The sequence below is a fragment of the Oratosquilla oratoria genome, chromosome 1, assembly GCF_046742065.1.
Source record: "Oratosquilla oratoria isolate Oo_2021 chromosome 1, ASM4674206v1, whole genome shotgun sequence".
NCBI classification, from domain to species: Eukaryota; Metazoa; Arthropoda; class Malacostraca; order Stomatopoda; family Squillidae; genus Oratosquilla; species Oratosquilla oratoria.
This window is the reverse complement of record NC_134777.1, coordinates 89,585,161-89,598,932: the sequence shown is the minus strand read 5'-3', so window position 1 is coordinate 89,598,932 and position 13,772 is coordinate 89,585,161.

Sequence of the window (13,772 nt, the reverse complement as noted above, 5' to 3'; positions counted from 1 at the left end):
CAAAACACTACCTACAAATTAACTCTTGCTACAAAATTATCTACCTACAAAATTCTTTACATACAAAATTATCCATCTACCCACAAAAATTATCCTTTTACCTACATATCTACCTACAGTACTTACCTCAGCAGCTCCCTCCCTAATTATTACCTACCCAATTATATAACTACTTGATTGCCTGCCTACTTAATGACGTATTCATGTACCTTTTTATCTACTTACCTACCTGTCTGATTTTTATTCAAACATTTCCCGTCTTAGCTACCCAACCCACCCATGCACCCATCCACCCTTTTCACCACACCCACACTTACCTACCTATCCACACACACACACACTTACCCACCCATTCACCCACTCAACTATCCACTTCCTTCCAGGCTGTCTGTCTTTCTGCCTGTCTGCCTCTCTGTCTGCATGTCTGCCTGACTGCGTGTCTGCCTTATTGAAATGTCTGCCTAACTGCAGGTCTGCCTGACTGCAGGTCTGCCTGACTGCTTGACAGCATGTCTGCTTAACTGCCTGACAGCATGTCTGCTTAACTGCCTGACTCTGTCTGCCTGACTTTCTGTCTGCCACTATTACTTGTATGAAAAAAAAATCGTCTGACATTAACTAAGATAAAAACATAAGAACATAAGAATAAAAGAGACAAGAGACCATCAGGCCTACACTAGGCAGTTCCATGTTCCATCATTATCGGTCTGAGCCAGTTGACGTCATCAATCCGGTTACATTCCTCGCGGTTGGAGAAAAACTAAATTCTTAACCAGAGTAGGATAAAAAATTAATTGAAGCCTCAGAATTGAACTAGATTAACAAAGCATATTTAAGGACAAAGGAGTGGCTAGCCTTAACACTAACAGTAACTAGATTAAGAACTACAACAAACGGGGTTTAGAAGAAATGATGATTGATAATTTAATGATTTGGTTTAAAGTTACGAACCCTCCCTATCAGGAGGCTAGGACGGTAACCCTTGCAGATGACTTTAATGAACCATGCCCTTAGTTTAACTCGTCGGTGGCAGGGTTTGAACCACCATCACCTCGACCTTCGCCGCAAGTAGCGACGCCCTAACCAGGCGGCAGGCAGAAGAAAACCCACAATAGACGTAATCTCGTTAAAGGGAGAGATTAAACCGTCCCTTTAATGCGACGATGGTCAGAATAAAATCAACAAAGTCATCCATAAACCTTTGTCGTTCTTCTTCCAATTGGCCTCGATTGGTTTAAATTTCCCCTTTTTCTTCTACTTCATCTCTTCCCCTCTTACTCTCCCTCCCTCCCCTTCCCTTCCCCTCCCCTCCCCTCCCTCCCTCCCTCCTCCGCCCACCTCCCCCTCTCCCCCCCCTCCCCCCTCTCCTCCCCTTCCCCCTCTCCTCCCCTTCCCCCTCTCCTCCCCTTCCCCCTCTCCTCCCCTTCCCCCCTCTCCTCCCCTTCCCCCTCTCCTCCCCTTCCCCCTCTCCTCCCCTTCCCCCTCTCCTTCCCTTCCCCCTCCCCTCCCCTTCCCCCTCTCCTCCCCTTCCCACTCTCCGTCCCTTCCCCCTCCCCTCCCCCCTTCCCCCTCTCCTCCCCTTCCCCCTCTCCTCCCCTTCCCCCTCCCCTCCCCTTCCCCCTCCCCTTCCCCCTCTCCTCCCCTTCCCCCTCCCCTTCCCCCTCTCCTTCCCCCTCCCCCTCTCCTCCCCTCCCCCCTCTCCTCCCCTCCCCCCTCTCCTCCCCTCTCCTCTCTCCTCCCCTCCCTTCCCCTTCCACCCACTCCCGTCCGTTATGGCCCTCCTCCCACTTCCTCTTTCAGTCCCTTTCCCCTTCCCTTCCCTTCCTCCTTCCCCTCCTTTTCCCGTTCCCTTCCCATTCCTCTTTCCCTCCCTTTCCTCTTCCCCTCCCTTTACCTTCCTTTCTCTCTTCTTTCTTTCCCCTTCTTTCTTTCCCCTTCCCTCTCCCCTCCCTTCCCCCTCCCCTCCCTTCCCCCCACACCTTCCTCTTCGCCCTCCATTTTCCCATTTCCCAATTTCCCCTCCCCCTTCACCCTTCACCCTTCCCTTCCCCCTCCCCCTCTCCCTCACTTCCCCCTCCCTTTCCCCTTCCCCTTCCCCTCCCCCTCCCTTTCCCCTCCCCCTTCCCTACCCCGCCCCTTCCCCTTCCCCCTCCTTCCCTTTTTCCCTCCCTTTCCCCCCTCCCTCTCCCTTCATCCCCTCTCATTCCTACCTCCCTCCCTTTCTCTTTCCTCCCTCCTCCCTTTTACCCCTTCCCTTTCTTCCCCTTCCCCCTCCCTTCCTCCTCCCCCTCCCTTTCCCCCTCCCTCTCCCCTCCCTCTCCCCTCACTTTCCTCTCACTTTCCCCTCCCTTCCCCCTCCCTTCCCCCTCCCCCGCTATACCCTTCCCTCATCCCCCTCCATCCCCCTCCATCCCCCTCTCATTCCTTCCTCCCTTTCTCTTTCCTCCCTCTCCCTCCCTTTCTCTTTCCTCCCTCTCCCTCCCTTTCACTCCTTGTCTTCCCTTCCCTTCCCCCTTCCCTTTCCAATTCCCTTTCCAATTCTTTCCCATTTTCCCTCCCTTTCCTCTCCCCCTCTCTTTCCCCATCCCCCTCCCTTTCCTCTTCCCCACCCTTTGCCCCTTCCCCTCCCTTTCCCCTTACTCCTCCCTTTCCCCCTACCCTTTCCTTCCTCCCCCTCCCCCACACCCACCTCTCCCGCCCCTCCTCTTTCCCCCTTCCACCTTCGTTTCCTCCCCTCCACCTCCCTTTCCCCCTTTCACCTATCCTTCCTCCCCCTTCCCCACACTCGTCTCTCCCCCGCCCCTCCCCCCCCGCTTTCCTTTCCTTTCTGCCCCCTCTTGCTTCCGTCAGTGGCATTGGCGTTAATAGCCCGTTAGCTCGGGTTGCACCATTGCTGTCGTTTTCGGTTGCAAATTGAAAGCGATTCAATTTGTCCAGTTCTGTCTGTATTCATTTGCCTCCTGTCGTTCGTGGCTGTTCCAGGCACCTTCTCTCTCTCTCTCTCCTAACCTCTCTCTCTATTTCTCTCTCTCTCTCCTAACCTCTCTCTCTATTTCTCTCTCTCTCTCCCTTATCCTCTATTTCTCTCTCTGCCTCTCTCTCTCCCCTAACCTCTATTTCCTCTCTCTCTCTCTTTCTCTCTCTTTCTCTGTTTCTCTCTATGTACACACACACACACACACACACACACACACACACACACACACACACACACACACACACACACACGTGCACACATACACACACACGTGCACACATACACACACACGTGCACACACACACACACGTGCACACACACACATGCACACACACACACACACACACGCACACACGTGCACACATACACACACACGTGCACACACACACACACACGTGCACACATACACACACACGTGCACACATACACACACACGTGCACACATACACACACACGTGCACACATACACACACACGTGCACACATACACACACGTGCACACATACACACACGTGCACACACACACACACACACACACACACACACACACACACACACACACACACACACACACACACACACACAGACACACACACACACACACACACACACACACACACACACACAGACACACACACACACAGACACACACACACACACACACACAAACACACACACACAGACACACACACACAGACACACACACACACACACACACACACACACACACACACACACACACACACACACACACACACACACACACACACACACACACACACACACACACACACACACACACACACACACACACACACACACACGTACATACAGACACACACACACAACGTATTTTACTCCTTTTATTCACTTGCGTCGTGGCCATTCGCTCTCTTGCTTTCTCTTTTTCGCCTTCTTTTTGTTTTTTGCCTTCTCTCTTTCTCCCCTTCTTTCTCTAGCTCTCGCTTTATCTCTCTTGCTTTCACTCTCGACTTTTCTCTCGTTTTTTCTCCTACTTTCTTGCATTGTCTCCGCTTTCTCGTGACCTCGCTCCCTCTCGCTTTCTCTTGCTCTCTCGCTCTCGCTTACTCTCTCTCTCTCTCTCTCTCTCTCTCTCTCTCTCTCTCTCTTTCTCAGCTTTCCCTCTCGGTCTCTCTTTGTCTCTCCCTCGCTCTGCCTCTATCTCTCTCCACCTCTCCATCTCTCTCTCTCTCTCTCTCTCTCTCTCTCTCTCTCTCTCTCTCTCTCTCTCTCTCTCTCTCTCTCTCTCTTTCTCCTATCTCCTCTTTCTGTCTTTCTGTCTCTCTCTCTCTCTCTGCCTCTCTGTCTCTACCTGCCTCTCTCTGTATTGGTGGTTTTATCCTATGTAGATATTTTCAATTCCGAAGCGAATTTTTTGTCTAGACTATCTTGAATATTCTTAAATATTTTCATCCTGTATAATATATATGTTATATTCTATATTATTTTATGGGTAAATAGGGTATGTTCACTATAAACTAGCCTCTGAAAATTAGTCTTGATCATTTCCACATTCCTTATTTTCTGCTTCCACATTTTCTATTTCCACATTCCTAATTTCCTATTCCTTCTTTCCAATCCCTTACTATTTCTTATCTCCTATTCCCAATCCTTGTTTCCTATTCTCCATTTCCTATTCCCTATTTCCTATTTCTTATTCCCCATTTCTTATTCCCCATTTCTTATTCCCTATTTTCTATTCCCTATTCCTATTCCCTATTCCCTATTTCCTATTCCCTATTTTTTATTTCTTATTTCCTATTCCCTGTTTCCCATTACCTATTCCCCATTCCCTGTTTCCTATTCCCTGTTTCCCATTCCCTGTTTCCCATTCCCTGTTTCCCATTCCCTGTTTCCCATTCCGTTTTCCATTCCCTGTTTCCCATTCCCTGTTTCCCATTCCCTGTTTCCCATTCCCTGTTTCCCATTCCCTGTTTCCCATTCCCTGTTTCCCATTCCCTGTTTCCCATTCCCTGTTTCCCATTCCCTGTTTCCCATTCCCTGTTTCCCATTCCCTGTTTCCCATTCCCTGTTTCCCATTCCCTGTTTCCCATTCCCTGTTTCCCATTCCCTGTTTCCCATTCCCTGTTTCCCATTCCCCGTTTCCTATTCCCCGTTTCCTATTCCGTTTCCAATTCCCTATTCCCTAGTCCCTATTTCCTAGTCGCTATTTCCTAGTCCCTATTTCTTATTTCCTATTACATATTCCCCATTTCCTATTCCCTATTTCCTATTCCCTATACCTTATTTCCTATTCCTTATTTCCTATTCCCTCTTTCCTAGTCCCTACTTCCTAGTCCCTATTTCCTAGTCCCTATTTGCTATTTTCTATTTCCTACTTCTCATTTCCTTTTTTCTATTTCCCATTCCCTATTTCCCATTCCCTACTTCTCATTCCCTATTTCCCATTCCCTATCTCCTACTCCCTATTTCCTTCTCCCTATTTCCTACTTCCTATTTCCTATTCCCTATTTCCCATTACCTATTTCCCATTACCTATTTCCCATTACCTATTTCCTTTCCTATTACCTATTTCCTATTACCTATTTCGTATTACCTATTTCCCATTCCCTATTTCCCATTTTCTCACTATTTCCTGTTCCCATATTTCCTATTCCCTATTTCCTATTTCCTATCCCCAATTTCCCATTTTCTTTTCCCGTTTCCTATTTTCTTTGTCCTATTTCCCATTTTTTTCCTATTTCTCATTTTCCTATTTCCCATTTTCCTATTCCTATTTCCCATTCCTCTGCCTTTTTTTTTTCTTTCTAGGAATGTGCCCTGTAGGGCTACAAGGAGAGGGATGCCTAGTCCCAATCCCCGTCCCTTTTTTCTCGCCTCTTACGATCCAAGTGGGAATACTTGGTGGCAGTATTCTTTTCCCCCACCACAGGGAATTCCCCCACCATAGAAAAAGAAAATACTCAGAGAAATTGTACAGTATAGCAACAAGGGTTGGGGGACAGCATAACGGAGGGACAGTCGTAGTATAAAAGTGCCATCATTTTTCTATGAACAGAGTTTTCCTCTATCATAGACAAAATGATGTGTGGCTCTGGTCCGTAGGGGCGCCCCATATAGACCCTAAAGTATCGACTGCATGCTACTTTGCCACAGTAACAAGCAGCCAATACCCCAGACGGGGATGAAATGGGTGTGAATGTTTTTGTGTCTTGTCCTTTTTGGCTATCCCCCTGGTAAGGGGGAAAAAAGCCTTGGTATATGTATATATTTCCCATTCCCTATTTCCTATTCCCTATTCCAGATTTCCTATTCTCTTTTGCCTATTCCCTATTTCTTGTTCCCTATTTTCTATTCTCTATTTCCTGTTGCCTATTTCCTATTACCTATTTCCTATTTCCTATTCCTCATTTCTTATCTACTATTTCCTATTTCCTATATTCTATTATCTATCACCTATTTCCAATTTTCTATTTGCAATTCCAGATTTCCTATTTCATATTTTCTATTCTCTATTCTCTATTTCCCATTCCCTATTTCTTGTTCCCTATTTCTTATTCCCCATTTCATATTTTCTATTTCCTATTTCATATTCCCTGTTTCATATTCCCTATTTCCTATTCCATATTCATTTTTCCCTATTCCCTATTTTTCCTATTTCTTGTTCCCTATATCCTATTCCCTGTTCCTCACTCCCGATTTCCTATTCCCTATATTCTATTTCCTATTCCATATTTCCTATTCCATATTTCCTATTCTGTATTTCCTATTCTTTATTTTCTATTCCTTATTTTCTATTACGTTATAACCAATTCCCTATTCTCTATTCCCTATTCCCCATTTCCTATATCCTATTACCTATTTCCTATTCCTATTGCCATTCACTATTCTCTATCTTTTCTTCAGTTCCTATTTCCTAGTCCCTATATCCTATTTCCTATTCTTTATTTGCTGTTCCCTATTTCTTATTCTTCATTACTTTTGTATTTCATATTCCCTATATCCTATTCCCTATATCCTCTTGCTTATATCTTATTCCCTATATCCTATTCCCTATATCCTATCCCTATTCCCTATATATTATTCCCTATTTCTTATTCCCTATTTCTTATTCCCTATTTCTTATTCCCTATTTCTTATTCCCTATTTCTTACCCCCTATTTCTTATTCCCTATTTCTTATTCCTTATTTCCTATTCCCTATTTCTCTCCTACTAGTCTTTTCTGCCACTACTTCCAGCGACGGCCTCTCACGTTTCTGTAATCGTATTCATAGAATCTTAAGAAAATCGTCATTTCACTTTTAGTCTGGATTAACAACAGCTGCCCCGAACTTTTCCAGTATTGCTTCCTTTGCGTTCTCATTTGCAATGCACGATTCCCTCCCTATTCCTCTACCTCAATTCTAGCCTCAAATTACTCTCCTGATTTTACTATTAGATCAGAATTTGCTTGCTTGTACCTAGTTTAGTGCTTGTATGTGCTAGGTTTAGTACTTGTATGTGCTAGGTTTAGTACTTGTATGTGCTAGGTTTAGTACTTGTATGTGCTAGGTTTAGTACTTGTATGTGCTAGGTTTGCTGTTTGTAACAGCTTTGGTGCTCGTATGAATTAGTTTTGGTATTTGTACTAGATTTGATGCCTGTACCAGGTTAATTGCTACGTTCACTATCGATCACTAAATAACCATAAGGGTAACCTTTGAAAAACAAAGTTAAACAGAAACTTGAACGTTTCTTGCCGCCAGCGTACATCGTTTTTCTTTTGTTTTGCAGATCTTTCGACTTTCTTTTCTGTTGTACCAATTTCTATTTCTCTCTGGGAAATCTCTGTCTCCCGAGTGGTTGGTTCGTCTCGAGGAGGAGAAAGGGGAGACGGTTGGATTCGTTTCATCTTCCATTCTGTCTTTTTTTTTCAGGAAGTGTTTCTGTATTGAGCAGTTTGTCTATTTTTCATATATATTGATTTTCGATTGATTGGTAATGAGCAGTTTTTATTTAATTTTCTCTGTACACTATTTTTTTTTTCTTTTCTTTTTGCTTTTTTTTTTTACTTTGCCCGTTTGGCTTTGGTTTTGCCGTTTCCTTTTCTCGTTTCAGTGTTTTTGTATGTTTGGATTTTGTTTTGGTTTTATTTTTGCTCATTTGTCTTTGTCTTTCCCTGTTTGACTTTGGGTTTGGTGTCGCTCGTTTTGCTGTATCTTTGCCTGTTTGACTTTGTTTTTGGATTTGTTCGTTTGGGTGTCTTTGTATGTTTGGCTTTGGCTGTGCTTTTGTTCGTTTGGCTTTGTCTTTATCTTTGCCTGTTTTGTTTTGTTTTTGTCTTTGCCCACTTGTGTTTGCTTTTGCTTTTCCCCGTTTGCCTTTGCTCATTTGCTTGTCTTTGTATTTTCCTTTGTCCTTGTCTTTCACTTTCTTTCACTTTGTCTTTGTCCTTTTCTCTGTCTTTGTTTTCGTCTTTGTCTATGTCTTGCTCGTTTTTCTTTGTCTTTGTCTTTGCCACTTTGTCTCTAACTCGTTTCTTGCCTTTTTTCAACTTGTTACATGGTATTTTGCTCCTTTGGTTTGATTTTTATTGCAGTGCCGCAGTGTGTAGAAACAATGTCTCATGTTTTGTGTTTCAATTCGACTTTTATCTAAATAAAAAAGTAGTCTTTCCGCAAGCACTTCAGATGGTCAATTTCGTATTCAATTTTATTTTTTCTTCAGATTGTAAATTTTTCATTTTCAAATTTCTTTCATGTTGAATTTAAGGAGCTATATATTTTGATTTTGGTATTGTTCTCTTTCAAGAAAATTTATTTTCTTCTAAGATGCTTTAGGCAGATTTTTCATTTTTCTTCTTTTCACAAATCTAAGCTACAATATTTCTTGTTGATGTACTTAAGTAGTTTCCTAGTAATTCTATTTCTATAGCAAGCTAGTTTTCATCATGCTTCTTGTTGATATCAATTTTTCTATAGCTTACAAACGTCCGCACAGGTGGCGGTTGGTGAGTGTGGGATAAAGGGACCGAGGAGAGGTTCAGCAAAATTGTCAGGTCATGACGGGAGAGTCTATTCTAACACATGAAAGCTGTTGACGGGTTTGAATTCTTCTCTCATTAGTCCACTGAAGAAGGCTCAAGAGGTCGAAATGTCTGGTACTGAATAAATCTCCATATTCTAGTCTTAACGTTTCGTTTACCACTTCACCTCCATATCTTTCTATAGATTTACTTGCACTTTATCTGTCATGTATCCTTAATGCATAATTTTTGTCTTGGCATTTTCAGTTGATTTACAAAGATGTAATGTCGATGTACCCAAATGTTTTACTTCTTTGTCCTGTTCTACATCGTGTTCCATCCTTCCTGTATAACTTCCTTCTGTTCTGTCTGTTTTACTGTTGACCTGTTGTTTACTTTCCTGTTTGTTTTCAATATTTTGTCATAACACCGTGTTGTAAGTCTTCACTGCTAGATTGTGTTGCCTTTGTTCAACTTCATTTTGCAAGTTGTAACTTTTCTTTAAATACGCCAGGTTGATAATATGTCTTAAAAGAATGATGTTCTCCAGCTTCACTTTTATCTTTGGTCCTTGTGGATGAAGAGTAGGGATTGTCTTTCATCTATATGGAGCTACGACAAAAGGGGGAAAAAAATGGGTTGGATGTGTATGGGATGATGGGGGCTAGCTACCTCCCATATTAGGGGGAAGAAGCTTTATGGTACATAAATAGATGGATAGATTGATAGATGGGTGGATGGATGGATAGACGAATAGATGAATAGAAAGATAGGTCTTTCTACTTAACATTCATCGACATGGTCTAAAGTACGGTACCTGCATATTTCTCCCTAGCCTACTCCATCTAATTCTAGTTTACTAATGCAGTTAGACAGATTACATACCCTAAATGTTCCATTTTGTTTATCTATCAGTTGCGTTACATAAACAAACGTCCAAGATTCTTTGGCAAATATGTCTGGTAACCCAATTGTTTGTGCCAGTTGGCTCCCCCTCTTCCCCTTTCCCATCTTCCCCCTTCCCCCTCCCCCCATTCCCCCTCCCCCCTTGTTCTCCCATGCCAAGCTGTTTGTACTTCTATCTGCAACATCCGTATACCATTTGCATGTATTTGCCGATTGCAGCTTCTAAGGTTCCCTCGAGGCCAAAGATAATCTAATGATCTATTCTTTATCTTAATATTGTATCTTTATCTTGTATCTTAATCTTCAGTGTATCTAATCTTAGTTCACTGAATATGCTGTTTACAGGCGTATTTGGAAATTAAATATAATAAAAAACTCGCAGCATTTAGAAATCTAATTAGACCAGAGATGCAGGCCATTTTCAATCAAGCTAGGACCGTCTCGTGATAGAGTGGACTAAGATTTGTCATATAGTTGCTAGAATCAAGCTAGAAAGTTCTAGACCTCCCCCTCCCTTAGTCTAGGACCATTGTTTTGGTGAATAAAAATCACCTGCCGAAAACGCGAGCATAATACCGTGTATCAAGTGCACCGCTTTGCCAAATTCATGTATTCGGCAAGCTACGCTCACATAACTTGTAGCTAAACCTTAAACATGGTTGTCATGTCGTGGATAAGGCGAGATCATTATCTATACACTTTTAACTTTTGGTTTATGATAGGTCAAGAAACAGGCCTCCGGTGATTGCTAGTAACTTTACTTAAAGTGGCGGGACACTAGGTATTTCTCGCTAGCATGCTACTTGCTTTGACTACTTCGTTTGAGTAGGAACGACTTTAGGAGCAATATTCTAGACTTCCGTAAGAGTATCTCGGCAATGTGTCTAACATTCGTACAGGTTTAATTTCTCATAGTTCGTCGTTCAGCTTCTCACTATAAGACGTTAAGTGTACTATTGAACATTTGGAAAATTGAAAACAAAAGATCGTAACCAAAGTAGTTTCTTCTCGAACGAAGTAGCAAAAGCAAGTAGCATGCTAGCAAGAAATGCTTAGTATGCCGCCAAGGAAATGAATAAAATCACCTGACAAAAATTTTTACGCATTGTGTTAGTAAACAAGACTTCTATTTCTTTGTTCTTGGATTAAAGTAGGGGGTTCTGTTGACTGAATTAAGTAATTTAGCGTCATTTGAGATTGTACCTTGATTGTACTTCAAACACTATGGTGGGTCTTCTTAACTGAATGGAAGTGTCTGGGGACAAGAGTAGGGGGGAACAGGGAATTACTTTCAAATTGGTTGTGCAATAGTTAAACAAATGGACAAAATACTAATCTGTTATGCATTTATTATACTAATTTCTTATTTTATTTTTTATTAATTTTATCTATATTAATCAATTAATAAATTAATTAGACTATTTTTTTTACCTTTTCTTTTGTATAATAACACTGCTGACAAAGTTTGGTAAAATTAAATTTATTTTGATAGCTTTGGAAAAAAAGAATTGTCATGTTATGGAAACACTAATACATTTATATAAAAGAAAAATAGAGCTTTGACAAAGAATAACAGAATTGACGTTGTAAAAAATACAGTGAATAATTTGTACCTTCACATTAGGCAGTAGATTTGGAACACACATTTGTGGTCTTTGTTAAGGTTTTGTATGTAAAATACTAATAAAAGAAATAAATCCTTTAGCAAAATGTTTCATTGGTCAAGAAATTTTCATCTATTCATTTATCTATTCATTCATTTTTTTGTTTAGGTATTTATTTGTATTAACTATTTATCTATATTTATTCATTATTTATTGTCATTGTTATTCTTTTTACTATTTTCATCTGTCTTTATATTATTGTATACATAGAGTCCCTGCTTTAACCTTGCCTTCCATTTTACAATAGTGTAATAGTCTGCAAACACTCAGCTATGGTAAGGCGTTTACGCTAGGAGACTCTTAAGACCAAAACACTCTTCTTCCCAATGTTCAGATAGAGAAGTGGTAGTTACCAGTAGATCGGTAGTCCTTTATACCGCAGAGACATTGCTCATGTGGCTACAAAGAAAAGTGTTAACTGTATATAGTGTATAGTTACTGATAGATTCTCTGTTAAATCTGTCCATGTAATCCAGCACTTCTCTCTGATTCCTAACGATGATTGTTATCTGTTCCAACAGTGTAAGCACATAGGGCAAAGGTGACTTCTTCGGGTGTAGCTACTCAGCGCCTCCTGGCGTAGGCTCCTCACCCACATATAATAGGAGAGGAGTCTTTGCAAGGGTGTTACTTTCCCTTGTCCAGATACGAAATCGCAAATATCGGTAAATTCCGTACGCTTCTTGGACTTAGACGTATCGTATGACTCTATGCTTGCCGAAAAAATCAAAGAACTAAAAACGACTAAAGGAATATAGTGTACCATAAAATGGGCTTCCCGTTTTATCTCAGGGTCTGCGTATCAGTAGACTAGAACCGTGTGGTACCAGAAAAAAAAAAAAAAAAAAAAAATCGGTCTGCCAATACATAATTGAATCTAGTCCTACGTTCATCACATATGCATGCCATGATGGATGTCACCACCACAACAAGCCTTGTGCGTCGAATTGCTTTTTTTTTTTCCTGTTGGTGAAAATAGACGTGGAAATGGGCGACCAACATTGTGGATTTACATTTAGTACTGTTAACCAACTGATAAACCTTAATTGCTTCCTCTAATTGCTGACTTGCCGAACGGTCGAGCACATAATAGGGAAAAATGACCTCTTGATTTTCCTCTCTCGCTCTCTCTCTCTCTCGCTATGTTTCTCTTTATCATTCTCTACCCCATCTCTCTGCCTTTTACTCTTATTCTCTTTTATCTTTCTTTACCCATTCTCTCCCTTCTATTTCGCCCTTGCTCTTTCTCGCTCTCGCTCTTTCTCGCTCTCGCTCTTTCTCTCTCGTTCTCCCTCTTTCTCGCTTTCTTACTCTTCCTTTCTCTCTGTCGCTCTTTTTCGCTCTCTCATTCTGTCTCGCTCTCTCGCTCTTTCTTGTTCTCTCGATCTGTCTCGCTCTTGCGCTCTTTCTCACAATCTCACTCTTTCTAACTCTTGCTCTCTCGCAATCACTTTCTCGCTCTCGCCTTCTCTCTCGCTCTTGCTCTCTCTTTCGCTCTCGCTTTCTCTCGATTTCTTTATCACTCGTTAATTCTCTCTCTCTCTCTCTCTCTCTCTCTCTCTCTCTCTCTCTCTCTCTCTCTCTTTCTCTCTGAAGTCTTTTTATCTTCATCCAAACGATAAATAGATGTTCAAGCAAATAGGTAAATAAGCAAAGAAGTAAACATTAATTACATATAAGTACGGACAAATGGATCATTAGATAGTTACAATATTTTCTTTCTCAAAATATAATTATTTGATTTTTTTTTTGTAATTTTCAGTGTATCATTTATGTACATTTGCTAAAATTTCACAGTAATCGTTTTCTCTCCTATTGGTGCTGTGGTAATGTCTCGTACTGCTGATTTAGTGGTCCCGAGATCGGTCACCGCCTAGGGGTTGAAAAACATCATTGGAGTAACGACTCGAGGCGCAGCGATCCTTAAATGATTTCAGCCCTGGGCAGGATTTGAACCAGGTACCGCCGGTACCTCCATACTGACAGTCTGGGACTCTACCAAATGGACCACCGAGTGAGTGTGTGTATGTGTGTGCGTGTGCGCGTGTGTGTGTGTGTGTGCGCGCGTGTATGCGTGTGCTAGTGTTCGAGTGAATGTGTGAGTGTATGAATGTGTGAGTGTATGAATGTGTGAGTGTATGAATGTGTGAGTGTATGAATGCGTGAGTGTATGAATGCGTGAGTGTGTGAATGCGTGAGTGTGTGAATGCGTGAGTGTGTGAATGCGTGAGTGTGTGAA